The sequence below is a fragment of the Hyperoodon ampullatus genome (assembly GCF_949752795.1).
Source record: "Hyperoodon ampullatus genome assembly, chromosome: 17".
NCBI classification, from domain to species: domain Eukaryota; kingdom Metazoa; phylum Chordata; class Mammalia; order Artiodactyla; family Ziphiidae; genus Hyperoodon; species Hyperoodon ampullatus.
The window spans coordinates 63595610-63614483 of record NC_136930.1 but is presented as its reverse complement, the minus strand read 5'-3'; positions in this window follow the sequence as shown (position 1 = coordinate 63614483).

Genomic DNA, 18874 nt, shown 5'->3' with positions numbered 1-18874 from the left:
CCGTGATGGGCTTTAATATTATCCCATTCAATAACTATCCATATGGTGAAGCTCTGGCGTTCAGGAGCTATTGGCTTACAGTGTTTTATTATGTTTAAAGAATGTTTTATTGCATTTTTTAAAAAACTTGTAGCAATTTACACTCTCATCAAAAGTATGTATTTATAGGGACTGTAATTAATGAAGGTAAAAAATTTGATGCAGATACTAGCAATGCCCAGGGACTCATGAGATTTGTCATTGTCTTATTGTTTTCTAAGCAAAACTTTTCTACCAAATTATTTCTCCTTAAAATATATACTTTATTTTTTGTAACGGAAGCTGATTTTAAAAAGGATTTACTGGGTATTCCCTGGTGGCGCAGTGGTTAAGACTCCACGCTCCCAATGCAGGGGGCCCAGGTTCGTTCCCTGGTCGGGGAACTAGATCCCACATGCATGCCACAACTAAGACCGGGTCTTAGTTTGGTTTGGTTTGGTTGTGCTGGCACAACCAAATAATTAATTAATTAATTATTATTTATTTTTTTTTAAAAAGGATTTACTTCACAGAAATGTACTTTGTATAAATATATGTAGAACATATAAATTTTGCAAGATAAATGATATTTCTATTAATACAGCCTTAAAATTAATATGTAATCTACATATAAATATATAAACATTAAATAATATATACATATACTTTAACATTTATTGAGTGTTTACTGTGTGCCAGGCACTGTTCTAAAGTGTGTTAACTCATTTAATCCTCACTCTCAAATAACTCATAAATAAACTCGTGAATGACTCAAAAGATAATAACTCATAAATCCTAGGAGAAGAGAATGTATTACATTTTATAGATAAAGAGAATATAGGGCTTTGTACAGAGGAGGAAACTGAGGCACAGCAAAGTTGATGAACATGACCAAGAGCATACAGGCAATGACTGGCAGAGCTGGGTTTCAAAGTCAGGCACTCTGACCCCAGAGGACTCCGTTCTTTGGGTTTAGAGTTTCACAACCAGAGGAAAACAAGGGCATCATTTTCCTAGTTGTTCTCCTCACGTCCTTCACTTCTGCTTCCAGCCCAAAGATGTTTACTAGCGTGTGTGTTACAGGATGAAGCCCCCCCCCCAGGATTTTGAACTTGTCTCTTCATAGCTCCAGGGAATTATTTACCAACAGTAGTGAAATTAACTCACAAGCAGGTGTTCAGCCAAAGCTAAGGGTCCGGGAGAACTTGCAATACTTCCAGTGAATCACATGCTTACAGGTGAGACGGGCAGGTGACCTAAGTGAATGCAGCAGCTGGGGGAGGCTGGGACAGACTGGGGCGCTCACACCATCTAAAGGGGGAGCTGCTCCTCAGCCCGGCCTAGAGTTGCCGGCAGCAAAATGCGTCCAGGGTGGACAGACCTTCCCATTTTTTTTCAAGGGAATCCAGAAATGTAAAACCTCTTGACTTTTAAACATTGGTGAACTTGTGTGTGTGTGTGTGTGTGTGTGTGTGTGTGCGCGTGTGCACACGCAATATTTTGCAAGCCAAACAATCCATCTGTAGGCCAGCTGTTGTCCATAGGCCGCCATTTTGTAACTTCTTACCTGAACGAACACTGAGAGGGTGGTCTCCCAAGTGTTATACAGGAGCACTGGGGACGTGACCTCATTTCTCTAAATATCTCCCCCAGCGTGGCCTGAATTTCCACTATTATTAACTTATCCTCTATGTTAACATTGAGTTTTCCATGTTCATTAAAAAACTATGGCAGAGAGAACCTGCACAGTCCCATCACCATACTATGAAAAAAAGCGATCAGATACTTCAAGCACCCCCTTTTGAAGGTGACAGAGTCCATTTTTTAAACTATCTAAATGCATTGGACTGAGGGGCCAAAGGAACCAGATGCTGCCTTTGCTACGGTGCCTCAGACGTCTCTCGGTCAAGACCTCTCCTGCGCCCAACGAGTCCTCAGGCCTCCCTCCTCTACTCACCTGACTCCACCCCTTTTTTGTGAGAGAGAATTTTATGAGTTCAGACTTTTTTTAGTTGCAAGTAACAAAAGCAACGCAAAGTGGCCTCACTGAGAAAGGAGAGAACGAAAGGAGGAGGAGCTAGAAAGAACGTGTTCGTTCCAGAAACTGGAGACTGATCTCTGGGAAATCTAGGTCAGATAACGGCTGGATCCAGAACCCCAGCACCCTCGCTCTCCATCCCAGCTCCACGCTCCTCTGCATTGGCGTCATTATCTGGCAGAGTCTCCCAATGAGGCGGGCCTGGCAGCCAGCAGCAGCTCCACTGTAACTTATACCCGCTTAGCAACTCTGCAGAAAGAGGTGCCCTCTTTCCCAGCGCGCCCCGAATTACTGCCGCTGACATTGTGGCCTTGGGTCATGTGTCTACGCCTAAGCCATTCTTACTATTAGAATGGCGGGGGGTGAGGGAGAGACTCTGATTGGCTAACCCTGGGTTACATGCCCCTCCCCCGCCCCGCCCCCCCCCAAGCCAGAATATAGGGCCAACTCCTAAAAATTCACGCACTTAAGAGTCTGATGGATGGGGACTTCCACAGGCTGCGCTGCATCGTTTTCTTCCCTCAAAGTTCTCCTGTAGTTTTCGCTGCTGTTGTTACAGTGCGCTCAGCACCGTGCAAGCGCGCAGAGAAAACAGATGAGAAACACAGCCTCGATCTAATCTTCTCTCCCAGGCATGTCTGCTTATTTTCTCAAAAGACTTCTGCTCCTGCGCTTGGCTACAGCATAAGGTCTCGACTTTTAATCGTGGCATTTATAAGACCTTCTGTGATTTGGGCGCAACCTATCTGCCTTTGTCTTTCAATGTAACTCTTACCGCATTGCACCACAGCCTGACGGCCCTGAAGTGCCTCCCATGAACTTTATTCCTCCCTCACCTTTGCAGATTCTGTTCTGTTCGTGGCCTGCCTCTGCTGCCCGGCCACTTACTGTTGGAATCCTACCTCTCATAAAGGACGGCTGTCTTTTTTTGCTGTCTGGTTCCCAGCATCACTTACTATTAGAATACTGATCCCCCCAGGGGAATTCTCCATCCAGGTGGATGGTCTTGATGGAAAAGAACGGGCAACTCCCACTAAAGAGCCTTCTCTACCCCTACCCTGGCTTGGCCAGTGGCTGATCATGTGACTTTGCTCAGCCTGTCATACACGCTGTCCTGGAACTCTGACCTTGAGAGAGTGATAAAGGATCTTCTCAGCAGCATCAAAGCCAAATTAGCCCATTCCTTCTGTGTGATCTCTGCTGGGGGTCATATTCTTGTCTTCCACAGCTCCCTTGATTCTGCTTGTTTTCCATATCTGGTCATTTCAGCCTGCTGACAATTCCATGAGTCCCTGGTCTCCTTCCCACACTTGCCTCTTTTTTGTTTGAGCTAGCTAGAGAAGCTTTCTGTTGCTTGCAGCCAACAGCTCTGACTGACATACTCCCCTTAAGGCCCAATTTAAACCTCAATTTCCCACACAAAGCTTTCCTTCAAGATAGCCCTTCTTCTACATTCCCATGAACTCTCTAACATAAAAGCAAATCCTTGGAATTGGCTCGGATTTTGAGTTATTCACTTACATGTCTGTCTCCACACCAGACCAGGAGCTCCTTGACGACAGGGACTATGTCTTAGGTGGCTCTGTAACTCCACACCTAGCTCAGTACCTGGCACATAGTGTTGTGTGCAATGTTCATTGAATGAGTAAATATGGTTTTAGTTGAATTTAGGCAATTGTTTCTTTCAGGACATTGCACTGCTGCAGATATTTTTCTCCCATTTCTATTTATTTAGGGAGGAACTGAAGACTGCAAGGGAAAAGAAAATTCAGTATTATGGTGCTCTCATTTTGACCAGTCATCTTCACTTTATACTCCTTCACCCTTTTTCCATAGTGTTAAGAAACATATCAGAGATTTCTGTTTCCTTTTCTTTTTCCTGGTGTTGCCAGACAGGCCATGGAGATAATGATGACAACAGTCACGTTTATACAGCTTTTACTGTCAACCAAGCCCTAGGCCAGCTGCCTTACATGCAGTGTCAGGTCACTAAGTATAATTATGACCTAACCAAGATTCAGGAAGCTCAGGTGACTTTCCCAAAGTCACAGAACTGGCAAGAATGGAGATGCTATGACTCAATGTGTTTTCATCACTATCTACTTATGGGTGATTCTCTCATGTCATGAAATGTCTAAAAGGTTGGAAGAAATGGAAGGAAAAGTACAACGCTGAATAATCCTCAAAAGAAAATACCTAGCTCTTGGATGGATGAGAATTATGCATTTTTTTGTCCTTAAGTTAAAGTTTTTGTGGAAGCATCTCACCAAGACTGTCTTCAAGGGTTTAGTTGTTATGGGACCTTCTAATTCGCTAAATTTCAGTTCATTTTAGCCCACATGTATTTCACATCTCCAGTGTTTAAAAAAGACTTGGAAGGGATCTGGAAGTGAGAATGCCATGGATACACAGATGGACACGCCAAATTCCAGTCCTTGCAAAGCTCCCTGCTGGTAGGGGACCAAGGCTAATAAAAACCCTGCCAATGACAAATGAATCCTTGAGGGACCAACAAAGTGCTCTGGAAGCACCAAGCAGGATGTGGGCAATTCCCAAAACACATATCAGGGTGACTTCACAGGGCAGGAGGCTAAAAGCATCTATAGGAGAGAAGCAAAGCAGGGGGGTTAAGAGGGTGGACTCTGGAGCCCACTGCCTGGATTCAAATCCTGCCTCCAGCACCAGCTAGCTCTAGGATCTTGAGCAAGTTTCTGTGCCTCAGTTTCTTCATCTGTAAAATGGGCTAATAATCATGGTATCAGTATCAGTTCCTGTTAGGAGTCAACATTTGTCAAGTCTTAGAACAGCAGCCTGACACCAAGCGAGCACTCTGTAAGTGAGAAGCTAAAACGTAGGATGAACAGGTAGAGAAGACCCCAGCGTGGTATCCCAGCCATAGAACCACCACTCGGTGTTAGGAGCTGTGCATGGCAAGTGGGGACAGTGCAGGATCCAGGGAGCTAGAGCATTGAGCGCACCGAGGAGGAGATGAGTGGTAGCAGTGGTCTGAGGTGGGAATGAGGAGGGGACGCATAGGATGGAGATGAGCCAAACCACTGGGGGAGGGCTCACCACACCCCAAGAATGCGAACCCTCCCCCATGTACACACTGTAGTAACTTTTCTAGGCAGTAATCCCAATTTGGAGCCAGAGACATTTGCAGGCATAGATAGGAATAGACTCTAGGAGAGAACTTGAGTGTTTCTAAAAGGAAAAACCCAGAGAAAATTATTTTGACATGACTTTTTAAAATACGCTCACAGGGGGATTCACTGGAGGTCCAGCAGTTAAGACTCCTCGCTTCCACTGCAGGGGGCACGGTTTCCATCCCTGGTCTGGGAACTAAGATCCTGCATGCCATGTGGTGCGACCAAAAAAAATATATATATATATGCTCACAGAAGGGGAGGGAGGCCTGTCTTGCTTGAGGCAGCCTGTGCATGTCTGAAGCAGCCCGTAAAGAAAATGATTGGCACCCAGATAGGGCACGGAGTCAAGAACCCTAAATCACAACTCAGTTCTTGCTGTGCACCCCTCAATGAGTCACTTAAGATTTCTAGGTCCCGAGCATCTCCACCCTCAAAGTGTGAGCAAAACTATCTTTCTCTGCTAGGAAACTGATGACATACAACATTTAGCAGTGAAGAGGCTGCAGCGTGCATGCCGGATAATAATACCACATGTAAATATTCCCATAGTCCCGCCCACCACCACACACAATTCCCAAAGCCATGATTAATCCCTTTGGAAAGCTCTGTACACACATCATTCTGTTTCCCCTTTTCCCAAGAGGGCACAGTTGATTAATTCTGATTTCTCAACTGCCCCAAGACCATTTAAACTTGTAAATGGTGGTTCTGTGATTCTCATCAGTTCAAGGTTATGAGGCCTGGCACACCTAGGAGCCACGAAACCACAGAACAGGTTCACCTAGTCCCAGACACCCTCAAGGATCCTGAGAGACGCCCCTAGGAAAGACAGAATTTAATGCTCTGATTACAGGTGTGGCAAGGAAGGGCTGGTTTTTTTTCTCATTTGGGAAACTTCCTTTTAAAATATTGAACCAATAATCTATGCACATTGTTAAAACATTAGATAATACAGGCAAAAAAGAAGAGAAAATACAAATTATCTACAGTCCCACCACCCACAGAAATCCAGAGTTAAGCTATGTAGCACATATAACTGTTAACATAGATATCTTTTGCTAACCTATTGTCATAGAGCCTTCCAGACTTCTTTCTATAGTTATATATTTTTTATAAAATGGAATCTCATTCTTATTGATATCTTATTATTCTCTAAGTTGTTTTTTTTCAATTAAAAATATTTAATAAGCATCTCTCTGTGTCCCAGTACAGCTTTATATCATCATTTTTGATGGCAGACTAGTATTTCACTATAAAATCTAATAGTCATAACTCTGGGTGAGATAGAAGCCCAGTTCACACTGGCTTAAGTACCATGGAAGGGATTTATTGCCCTGCGTAACTGCAAGTCCAGAGGCAGATTTTAAACATGCCTGGACACAAGGACTCAGATCTCAGCCTCCCTCAGTCCCTCTCTTCCACATGTCTCTCTGTTGGCTGCTCTCAGGTGGGCTTTGCTTAGGTCCTACCAGCCCCACATCCAGTGGAGGACCTCTCTGTCCCAAGTGTTCCAACAAAAAGCCCCTGAAGAGACTCTCATGGACCCAGCTTAGTTATGTGCCCATCCCTGAATCAGTCACTATTCACTATGGTCAGGGGTTGGAATGCTCCCACTGGCCATGACTGGCTTCCCGTGACTTCCCGTGGAGCAGGGTTAGGGATTAGCCCCTTCCAACACCAGGAAAAGAGCTGATTCTCAAGTAAAGTTGGGGTGCTATTCCTGAATGAAAAAGAACAATTGCTAGACTGACCAAAACGTGTGATGTTTACCACAGAATCACTCTCTTCTACTGAGAATTCCATATACGTCCGGCACTATGCTAGTCACTTTACAGTATCTCACAGTAATCCTCAAACCATCTTATGAGTCTGCGGCCATTGTTGTCATCACTGTTTTATAGGAATCTGAAGCTTATCAAGGTTAAGTAGTTATCCCAAGGTCACAGAGCTAGTAGTGGGCAGGAGGAAGTAAGATCCCAGGTTGTCTGGCCCTGGAGTCCATCTTTGCAAGTGCTGTACTTTTCAGCAGACCATGGTTTATTTGACCAATTCCTATCCTGGCAATGCTGAAAATGCTGACAAGTTGTTGACATTGGATACCAGACAGAGTGAGCTGGAAAAGTCAGAGGTGGTGATCAGGAAAGAGGGATGGATAAAATTAAGATTGTAGTCAGGTTGCAAATACTGATGATGACAAGGTCTAGGGTATGACCATGGCAGTGGGTAGCTAAGACATAAGGTCCTTGGAGGAGAGGAAATCAAGAAACTGAGAGGCCAAGGGCATTGGAAGCATTATTTATCTACATGGACACTGAAATCACCACAAGTTAGGTTAGGAGTAGTGATGGAGAGAATGACAGTGGGTTAAGAACTAGACTCCTCAGGAAATTATGGGAAGTCACTTGGGTCTGGTGAAGACTGCAACCAGGAAGGTGGTGAATGGTATTATCTCTTCACATGACCTGCAGAGTTGCTGGTCCTCAGGGAATCACCAGGCCATGGTTAGAGCAAGAGCATAATGAAAACAGAGAGAAGAGGTTCGGTGATAAAAAGATTTTGCTGATTATGATCAATGGATTTCAGAAGATGCGCTGGGAAGCGGGAAGATGGGAGATGGGGCAAAATCAAGGACTGTACAGAGTCTGGGTGATGACCTGGGAATTTGCACCTTTGTGTAGGGCCTCTAATAGGTAGGGCTAAGAACATGATGGGTGAGTCCTGATGATCCTAAGATCGTGGGGCTGAGGCTGTGAGTGTTGCTGGGAAGAAGATGATGAGAGCTCTGGGTCCCCTTTTCACTCTGTCCAATGAAGGTGTCTTATTTTTCTTATTGATGGACAACTAAAGAGTGCCTCATTCCAGTTTCTCCTCCACACTTCTCTAGGCCTAACACATATTCAGTTTGGCAAGGCTGCATTAGAGAGTCTTGACCAAAAGTCAGAATTCTAGCATCAAGCTCCAGTCAAAATAGGAAATGATATGAGAGTCTATATAGAATACAAAAAATATAAAATACCAGATTTTACCCTTAAGATCTTTAAAAAATTGAGGCATGACTCACATATAATAAAATTCAGTCTTTAAAGCATATGATTAAGTAGGTTTAGTATTCTTGCAAGGTTGTGTAACCATCACCACTATCTAATTCCAGCGCATTTTCATCACCCCAAAGAGAAAACCCATACTCATTAATAATCACTCCTCATTTCTGCTCCTCTTAGCCCCTGGCAACCACTAATCTACTTTCTATCTCTATGGATTTGTCTATTCTGGACATTTTATAAAAATAGAATCATATAACGTATGGTCCTTTGTGACCGGCTTCTTTCACCTAGCATCACCTTTTCAAGGTTCATCCATGTTGTAGCGTGCATTAGTACTTCATTCCTTTTATGCTGAATAATATTACATGGTATAGACATACCACATTTTGTTCATCCACTCATCAGTTCATGGCTATTTGGCTGTTTCCACTTTGGGGCTGTTGTGAATAAAGGTGCTATGAACATTCATGTGCAAGTTTTTACATGGGCATATGTTTTCAATTCTCTTGGATACATACCTACCCTTGAGAACTTGGTGCCTAGCTGGAGAAGGATTCTGAGGAACTAAACTCAGGTCTCATAAATAATATGAGATTACCTCCCCTCAAAAATTATACTTTCAGGGCTTCCCTGGTGGCGCAGTGGTTGAGAGTCCGCCTGCCGATGCAGGGGACGCGGGTTCGTGCCCCGGTCCGGGAAGATCCCACATGCCGCAGAGCGGCTGGGCCCGTGAGCCATGGCCGCTGAGCCTGCGCGTCCGGAGCCTGTGCTCCGCAACGGGAGAGGCCACAGCAGTGAGAGGCCCGCGTACTGCAAAAAAAAAAAAAAAAAAAAAAATTATACTTTCAAGATGATGTCTGCCCATTATGGATGGAAGTGCAAAGTTCCAGTCCATTACCAGAAAGAAGGTCCAACCTTGAGCTGATCACTTGTCTACACAGAGTACAGGGGAGGAGGAGGCCGTTCCTTCTTTTACTACTGAATCACGTATCTGTCGGTGCAAAGTCCCCCCTGCATGGGCCTCTGGGAGTTCGTACTGCTCTACTCTCGTCCACAGACCTGCCCTTCAATTCCTTGAGGTGTTGGAGAGACAGTGGAGAACAAATAGAGTTCCTGCACTCGTGGAGCTTACAGTCTAGTGGAGGAGAGAAAGAGTAACCACATGCGTACATGTAACGAAGGCTCATGGGATGGCTCATGGAATAGAGAGGAGAATTGAGCAAACAGGCTTGGCATCAGCCTGGAAACCAGAGCCAGGGTGTTCAGGGCTGTGTGGAGGACTTGCTCCCAGTATCTTGTTTCTACGTGTCTCTCTGAGTTGGTTTCTTTATTTTCACGGGGTGTAAAATGGCAATTCTGAGCTCTCATTCAACTCCACTTTGAAAATCTCAAGAAAGGCTATCATGGGACTGGGTGCTGGGGGAGAGAGTGAAATCCTCTAACTAGTCAGCATAGGTCACATGCCATCTATGTTCTTAGAAGGGTAGGATCTGTTACCCAAAGAAGGAGAGAAGGAGTGAGCAAAGACAATAAATGCCCAACACATGGCTGGTCCTATTTTCCTAAGTAGGGTTGGGACGGAATGTATGACCAGAAAAAGATTCTGAGAGGCATCAAGACAGCAGAAATGGGCAAGGCTAGCTTACGTAGAACGCTTTATGCCATGAAAGAAGCTTGGACTTTATCACACTGCCGTTTGGAAGCTACTGAAAAGTTTTAAGCCGAGGGAGGGATATGTATTTTAGAGTTACCAGCCTTGAAGACAGGAAGAGGTATTAGGGGGCTTTTGTAATTGCCCATGTGAGAGATGATGGAGTCTGAGCCAAGGGAGCAGAAATTATGAAGAGAGAATAGATGTAGGATACGTTGGGAGGAGATGCTTGAAGAGCTTGTAGATGTGACGGGTGAAGGAGAGGGAGGAGCCAGGAATACACTTGCTCTCATTTTATATGAAGTCAAGTTCACCTGTGATGAACTTCAGGCTCAAGGCAATTCAAATCTTGCCAGGAAGAGCTGGGTGCTGCAAATAACAAAGCAAAGTAAGGCATGGTCTTTGCCCCCAAGGAGCTCCTAAATGTTAGGAAGCTAAACTAAGTATATGAGAAATGCACAGTGTAAGGTCAATTAAGTCAAATGCAATCAGTGAGATTGGAAGGAAAGGATACTCTCATTTCGTTGGCTGATGGGGCCGGACATTATAAAAGAAAGACAGCTGAGATGAGGTTTAAAGCATGGGAAGCATTCCTACAGGTGGGGAGTTGGTGGCGGGCATTTCTAACAGAGGAAATAGCATGAGCAAAGACACGGTAATGGAAAAACACATGGCATATTTGGAGAGCATAGAATGACTCATTTGACTGGATGTCAAGAAGTTGTGAAAGATAAACCAATAGGATGAGGGTACAGGGTGGGGTGAAAGATTGTTAGATTTTTTTTTCAATCGTCCACACATGGTTAAGCTATTCATGGAAAGAGGAATTTAAGTAAAAGAGACCATTTAGGGGAAAGATGGTAAGTTTCATTTAGAGCATACTGCATTTGAGGTAACTGTAGGACATCCAGTGGAGACACCCAGTGATAAATTACTTCTGAGAAATGAAGTAATAGTATTTCTTCTGAGAGATGAGCGCTGAACTATTGTACAGATGTGTGGTAGGTGTATATGCATGCATTTGTTTTTACCCTGGTTCATTCAAATAATGATCTGAGTGGCATACACAAATTCGCACAACAAAATTTTAAAAAATACTAGAGCAGACAAAGGAAAACACAAGGGCATGAAATAAAATTAAATTTAAGCCATAAGGTTAACGTATAACCTTTATGCCATAGTTCCTGTAAAATTGCTAGAGGTGGACAGCAAATTTGGCTTTGAACTTCCTAGCAGCCAAAGCAAAGAAGGAAGCATGATTAGTTGTAAGATTTCTAATGGACAAAAAAATACGTATTTGTAAATCTTCTAGACAGAGGCAGAGTTGAGGACTCTGATGTGTTTATAAGATGGCTCCAAAAGAGATATCCAATGCTCTCCTCACCTGGGGTTCTTCTCATTCAAGAATACATCCATCTTGAAGTTAGATATGGACCAGTGATTTGCTCTGTCCAGTGAAATGTGAGCACAAGTGGTGTGTCATCCAAGTGGAAGATTAAAAGGCCAGTGTGAAGTCTCTCCTTGCTCTTTCCCATGTCACAGTGACTGGGACTGCCCAAGAGAAGGGAATATAGAGAAAAAGGGAAGAAAAGAGGAAGGAAAATGGACTGTTTGACAACATTCAATGTATGAGACAAGAAGAGAAGCCAAAAAAAAAAGAAGAGAAAGAACCGTATCCAGAAGGGAGACCCTGAGAATCACAGTATCCCAAGAACTAAGATGAAGACTTTTTCCAAAGGGAGAGACTTACAGAGATTAAAAGTTTGCCCAGAGCTACACAATCAAAAAGTGATAGAGGGCTTCCCTGGTGGCGCAGTGGTTGAGAGTCCGCCTGCCGATGCAGGGGACGCGGGTTCGTGCCCCGGTCCGGGAAGATCCCACATGCCGCGGAGCGGCTGGGCCCGTGAGCCATGGCCGCTGAGCCTGTGCGTCCGGAGCCTGTGCTCCACAACAGGAGAGGCCACAACAGTGAGAGGCCCGCGTACCGCAAAAAAAAAAAAAAAAAAAAAAAAAAAAAAAAAGTGATGGAACTAGAATTTGATGGAACCAGTTCTTAACAATATGAAGAACTGTCCTCTTAATTGCTACATTTATTTTAGCTTCCTTTTGAGAAGGGAACTACAACTTCTACCACTTTCCAGCTGTATAACCTCAGGCACAGTTAACCCACAGTTTACTCACCTGTAGGTACCCCTCATGCAGTATTCTGAGGATAGGATCAGATATTGCCCACAATGTACAAGGTTTATGGTTCTGTGCTTTGAAGACCTGGGATTTGCAAATGTGACTTGAATACTCACATTTACCTTTTGAACTCTAAGAAAGGGGAATGGAAGTTCAGGCATCCCTTCCCAGAAACCACACATCTCCAGACTCTGCAGTCCACAGAAGGCCTGGGACCTCAGCCTCTGGCAACGCTCACTTAACCTGCATGAGGAAGATGGAATGAAATCACAGGGCTTGCCAAGATCCACTCTTGCAAGAGCCAAAGGACAATCTCTTGGCAGGAGAAGAAAATAATCTTTTCTTCCTCAACCCCTCAGATACCAGTTTGACCAAAAGCCCCCGTTTATGAAATAAAAGCAATGATCTGGCAAAAAACAATTTTTAAAAATTGAGCGCCCAATAAGAAAAAGTCTACCACCTATTGAATGCTGAATCTAGGCAGTGTCCCAGAGGCTCACAACCACCTCTTCTGTCTAAGGCCATGGTTTGAAAGTCATTTGAAATTCAGGTGGTGGCTGTCTTTCCTAATGTCTGTCACACTGTCTGGCTTCCTTCAGTGGCTGCCAGCTCACCCTTCTACCCTCATTCAACTTAGGTTGCCATTTAGGTAAGAGGCTTTGGGAACTGGTGAATTTGGGGTGCTTGTTTGCAAGAATACTTTATATTAGATAAGCCCCAGAACGGAAATATGTAAGAAAGATAATTTAGACCTACTGCATTTTCAGAGGTAGGCAAAGTGTTCATCCTGTCTGCACTTCAATACCTTCTAATGACCAAAGAGCTCACTACCTATCAAAGAGAATTCTTTCAAGCAGCATCCTCACTCAAGCCAAGCGCCCCCTGCTGGCTTTGCTACTGAAATTCCTTCTTCCTGAAACCCTTCCCTCTCTACCCGCTGCGGATATACAATCTAGCCATGCTTCTCCCCTACACATGGGAGCCTTTCTTCCCCCTCAATACAATTTTATTCAGTTTAGCGTTTATATAACAGCATTTATCGACATGTACTACATGCCAGGCATAGTTTAGGCTTTAGATACAAAGACAGTTCTGCCCTCAGGGTTAAGAGCCCAGGCACTGCAGTTAAAGCTGAATTTAAATCCTGCTTATAAGATATGTGACCTTTCATCGGCTAATGGACCACTCTGAGTCCTACTTTCCAAATCCGTAAAATGGACCAAACAATTTCTATTTCAAAGGGTTGAGGTGATATCTAGATGAAATAACAACATAAAGTTATTATCAGAGTGCCTGACACAAAAGTCAGTGCTTTGTAAATGATAGTTAATGGATGTTAGGACATTGCTTGGAACTCTCCTAACTTCCTAGTTAACACACATGCATTTGAGACCTGGCTCAAGCGTCACTTGCTCAGGGAAACTCCACCCCAGACCAGGGTGTTGCCTAATTTCACAGGCTTACAGCACTGTATGCTTTTCTTGATAGTACCACCACAGCTGTGACTTCACCTGCATCCATCTCATTATTAGAACTGACCTCTGTCCCACACCCACTCCCCCCACCCCATCCCGATTAGACTGTCAGCTCGGTGAGGACAAGGATCCGGCCTATTTTTACTGACCATTCTATCCCTTGGACATCAATTTCTAAGGACCAAGTAGGTGTCCAGTAAGTATTTGAATGAATGAAGAAACAAATGAACAAATAAATAATATGTAATATTAAACATATTCTAATGACACTGAGGTATTATTCTGGAAAAAAAAATAAAAGCTTTTAGCCCCCAAGAAGTCAATTAACAGCTATTAAGGAGCAGGAACGGGATCTGGATGGGATAAATAACTTCGTCCTGACCTTCTAGAAGAGAGAGCTTGCAGCAATGCACAGAGCAGAAAGAAGCTTATAGCTCATTAGGGTAGGCCTTTTAAGAAAAGATAATAATAGCTAATATCTATGTAGCACTGTGCTAAGGGCTTTATACATATTAATTTATTTAATATTTATAATCCAATAAGATGGTAACTATGCAGAGGGGTTAAGTAATCTGCCCTAGGTTTGTGTGACGGGATTATTTATGCTCCCTTTGGGGGTCTCGTTTCTAGTACTTGGGTCCTCTTCTCTGTGACCTTCCAGATTCTGACCATTAGTGGTTTCATTTCCAATGCTCATGAGGGCATCAGTCCTCAGATGGCCCTGGAATATTTCTATCTTATTGTTACTCACATCCTAGTGGGGGAGACCTCAAATATCCTTCTTTCACTCAAAGACCCTTTTCTAACTTTAACAGAGTTGCTTCAGTCACCCCACTGTCATTCCTTACAGATACTTATGGAATTGGATGGTGTCTTCAAGGTCATTTAAGGTAACCCCCTCCCCCCACCGGCCCCGCCGCAAATGAATTCAGTAGTTTACTGAACAGTATCCCAGAAGAGCCGTTATTAGTCTCTATTTGTATACTGCCATTGATGGATAATTCATCAAACCCAAGATAATACATTTCATTATTGCCTGTTGGAAAGATCTTTCTTTACCGAAGTTGAAACTTAACTCCCTATGATTTCTCCTCATTGGCAGTAGTGAATCAAGCCAGTAGAGGGGCAGTGGGAGCTGTCTGTCCTGGGGCAAGAGAATATTTTATCACTCAAGTTGCTTAGAATTTCTACTGTGCGATGCTAATAAAAGCATATCAACTTTTCATGAGTTTTGTCGTTGTTTTAAGTTCTCCCAGACAACGCCTCAGCTCACTGCCTGTGCCGGGAGGCCCTATCCCACCAGGGCCCACTGGTCCTAGTCCCACCTCCTGGGGCCACACCATAAGTCTGCTCCCCCTTCCTCATGACAGCTCTTTACATGTTGAAGGTAGCCTGTGTGGCCCCCTAAATCTTTCTTTTTCTTGGTTCTTCCTGGTAGGTGGTAATCTGGGCTCCGCTGCTTAGGAGCTGGGCAAACTGAGCAAGTTGTTTAATCGTTCTTGGCCTCGGTTTCCTCATTTAAAAAGGAGGCACGGTGTGCTCCACAACGGGAGAGGCCACAACAGCGAGAGGCCCGCGTACCGCAAAAAAAAAAAAAAAAAAAGGAGGCACGGGTCAAATCAGCCACGTGCCGCATGGAAAATGGGAAAGTGCTGTGCACACGCTTGTGACTGTCCTTGTGCTGACCATCTGGGGCTGCAACAGGAAGTGGCCTTGGAGCTCCAGCAATGAGGGTGGGTGCCCAACCCAGAGCCGGAGGGTGAAAATAGCTGGGGCTGGTCAGGAAATTATAAACCCAAGAATCAGCGGGCTATAAACAAGGGCGGGATCTGACTCACGAGGACTTTTTTAGGCCCATGGCCACACTAGCCAACAGGCACTATGCTCTAAGCACTTTGCAGGCATTAGTTCACTAATGCCTCACAACAGCTAAGAGGGATGGTGATTGTTATCCCATTAGGCAGATGAGGAAACCGAGGCACAGAGATTCTAAGTGCTTTGCCATGTGGCACACTCTGTGTTAGGGTAAGGATTGGAACCCAGGCGGTCTGGCTCCAGAACCTGGGCTCTTAAGCACTCTGCTCTGATGCTTCTGGGGAGCAAGGCCAAGGTGAGATAGCAACTGGGCGGTGGATGGGATCAGGTGGGAGGTCCTGAGACTTTACCTGACCAGGCTTTGGAGAGGCCGTGGAGCCAGTGGGTTTCCTAGAAGGGAAAGGAGGAAGTTCCCAGCAGGGGGAGGGGAACACCAAGAGCAGAAACAGAGGCATTGGATCTCAGGTTGACTGGCGCCAGAATTTCCCCAGTAAAATCCTCCCAGAAGAGCATCTGCTGCATCCAGACATCATAATTCTTAACACGCACTGGGCCCTGTGCTAGACACTGTTCACATTATCTTGTCTACCCTGCACAACATCCCTGTGAAAGAGATATGAGTGTCCCCACTTTACAGTTGAGAAACTGTCAAATAATTTGCCCTTGGTCACAAAGGTAGACACAGAGCTGGGACATGAATATAATTTAGTCCTATGCTACCTGCCCCAGATCCCTTTGACTCCCTTTTACAGTTTCTGAGAACCGATCCCCAGCTTCTAATCCTATTTTGCTGTTGATTGTCTGTACTGGAGGCTCTCATCCCAGGCCTGCCCTTGGGCTACGAGGCTACTCTGCCCACAGGAAGTGCTTGGGAGTTTATGTCCTGAGGCAGCCCTTAGCCAAAGCCTAAGTGTGGGAGTGTGAGGGCCCTGCCTCTCCTGTGGGACCAACTCTGAAAGTATAACTTACTCTCCAGAGCTCTCTTCCTGGGATCAGGAGGAGGCTGGGACTTTGCGGGAAATCAGTCCATCCTTCCAAAGGATGAAGGTTCTTTGGGTTCAAGGTCAGCCTCTCCTTGTTTAGCTTATTCCTCTTCGCTGTCCCATGTCTTTCATTCCCACTCTGGTTTTTCCTGGGAGCACTTCCTTAATGAGCCTCCTGCACTTGAACCCTCTTCTCAGGGTCTACTTTGGAGACCCTCGCCCAGGACACCCCTGAGCGTCTTAAGCACCAGCCTGGGCGCCATGTTTTTGCTCAGCACCCTCACTTTCTAGGAGCTGCTCTCACTTCCCCAGGGAGCTGAGACGAGCTTTCCTTTCCCGTCCCTCTCCGGCTGCCTGCACGCTCCACAGGGCTTCTCCTCTGGAAATTCCGGGGGCCACCTCCCAGCCACAGCCCAATGTCTGAGGCTTGTGCCCAACTCTGAGCAGGGTTTGTACTGGGCCAGCTCCGGCCACCCAGATCTTGCAGTTCCCAGACTTGAGCGAGCCCAGACGCAGCCCATCTCCCAGGGCGTGGGACACTGGGCCGTGAAGTCAGAAGTGGTTTGCAGGGCCCTGTTCAGACTTGTGGGTGGTGCTGAGCCAGATGTGTGAGGGATCAACCCTGGTGTGTCTGGGGCGAGAGAACCAGCCAGAGCACTCCCCAGGGAAGGGAGCCAAACGAGTAAATAAAGGCCCTGCATGAAGGAATAGATCCTGGGCTGACAAGTCTCCCGAGGAATATGTAACATGAAATTAGGCAGAGCCACCTAAGATCGAGTCAAATTTTTCCCATCATTTGGCTGCAGTTCACGGAAGAAAAATGCTAGGAACCTAGTGGTCCCTTTAAGATGGCTGACCCAATGCTTCCCATATATTGGTCCGAGTGGAATAAGGAGTCAAGACTTTAAGTCACCAGGCACTGTTTGCAACCACCATGTTTGACTGCCTAACTGATCTACTTTCTTTCTTTCCTTTTTTAAAAAAAATTTTTAGTTTTTAATTTTTTAAAATTTTTTCTTCTAGTCTTACTGAGATATAAGGTGTACAGCAGAATAATCTGACTTACATACATCATGAAATGATTATCACAATAAGCTTAGTGAACATCCATCATCTCGTATACATACAAAATGGAAGAAATAAAAAAATATTTTTTCCTTGTGATGAGAACTCATAATAACTTTCACAAATAACACACAGCGGTGTTAATTAGATTTATCATGTTGTACATGACATCCCTAGTACTTAACGTATCTTAAAACTGAAAGTTTGTACCTTTTGACCTCCTTCATCCAATCCCCAATCCCACCCTCTGCCTCTGTTAACCACAAATCTGATCCCTTTTTCTGAGTTTGTTTGTTTGTTTTTGAAGTACAACTGACCTACAACAGTACATTAGTTCCTGTTACACAACATAGTGTTTTGATATTTCTGCACATTTCAAAATGATCACCACATTAAGTCTAGTTACCATCTAAGTGGTTTACTTTCAACTCAAATGGGAAAGGGTGGGGTAAGGGCAGTTTGACCTGGGAACTGAAGGGTGGTCAGTATCCATCTCTGCTGGACCTCAGTTTTCTCATCTATAAAATGGGACTCTCTCTCTCTCTCTCTCTTCCCCGTCCCCATACTCTCCCTCAAAAACTTCTCTTTTTTTATCCATCTTTTCCCTTACACTCCCTTGCTTTTTCCCTATGCCCTCCTCAGAGCATGAAGACTTGTTTTTACTGTCCAAGGTCAACCGGCTTGCCAGATTATATCCTATTCATCTTTTTAGGCTCAGTTCAGACCACATCTCACCTGGAAATCTTTTCTGATCTTTTGCCCACCACTTGGTTGGGTTGGGTGCCCCTTCTCAGTGCTCCCACATCATCTTGTATATATTTCATTAATTGCATACCTGTTTGTGTGTTGGTTGGTCTCTGTGACTAGACTAGACCTTTTAGATACCATGGCCGTGTCATTTTATTTCTGAAACACCAGGACCTAGCACAGCACCTTGGACATGATGGGTGCTCAGTAAGTGATGAATAAATACCTAACTTACAGGGGTGTTTGAAAATCAAATGAGATAAAGGATGTGAAAACAAACAAAACTACTACTACGTTTGTTAATTATTTTGCATGGATATACAGTATTTATGAATTTTATACAAACTCATATCGTGTGTATATATTATTATAATAGTAATGTGTACCAAAACCTAGGCAAAAAGATGGGTATGAAGTCAAATGTTGAGAAAACAATCAGAAATATGCATCTATATATACAACTTTGTATTCATCTCCAAATTCATACCATCAATGACAAGAAATTATTATAACTCCTGGACAACAGTCAGATCTCTAAATTATTCGTCCAAGAGGGCAGAGGGGTGCTGGCCTGGGGAATGAATATCACCATGTCTGACTTTCCTGTGTTTAAGACTTTGTTTCCAGGAAATACTGTGCCCTTGGCTCTTACATTTGCCATGTAAATGAGTTTAAGAAATCAGACAATGAAAGCGGGAAACGTGG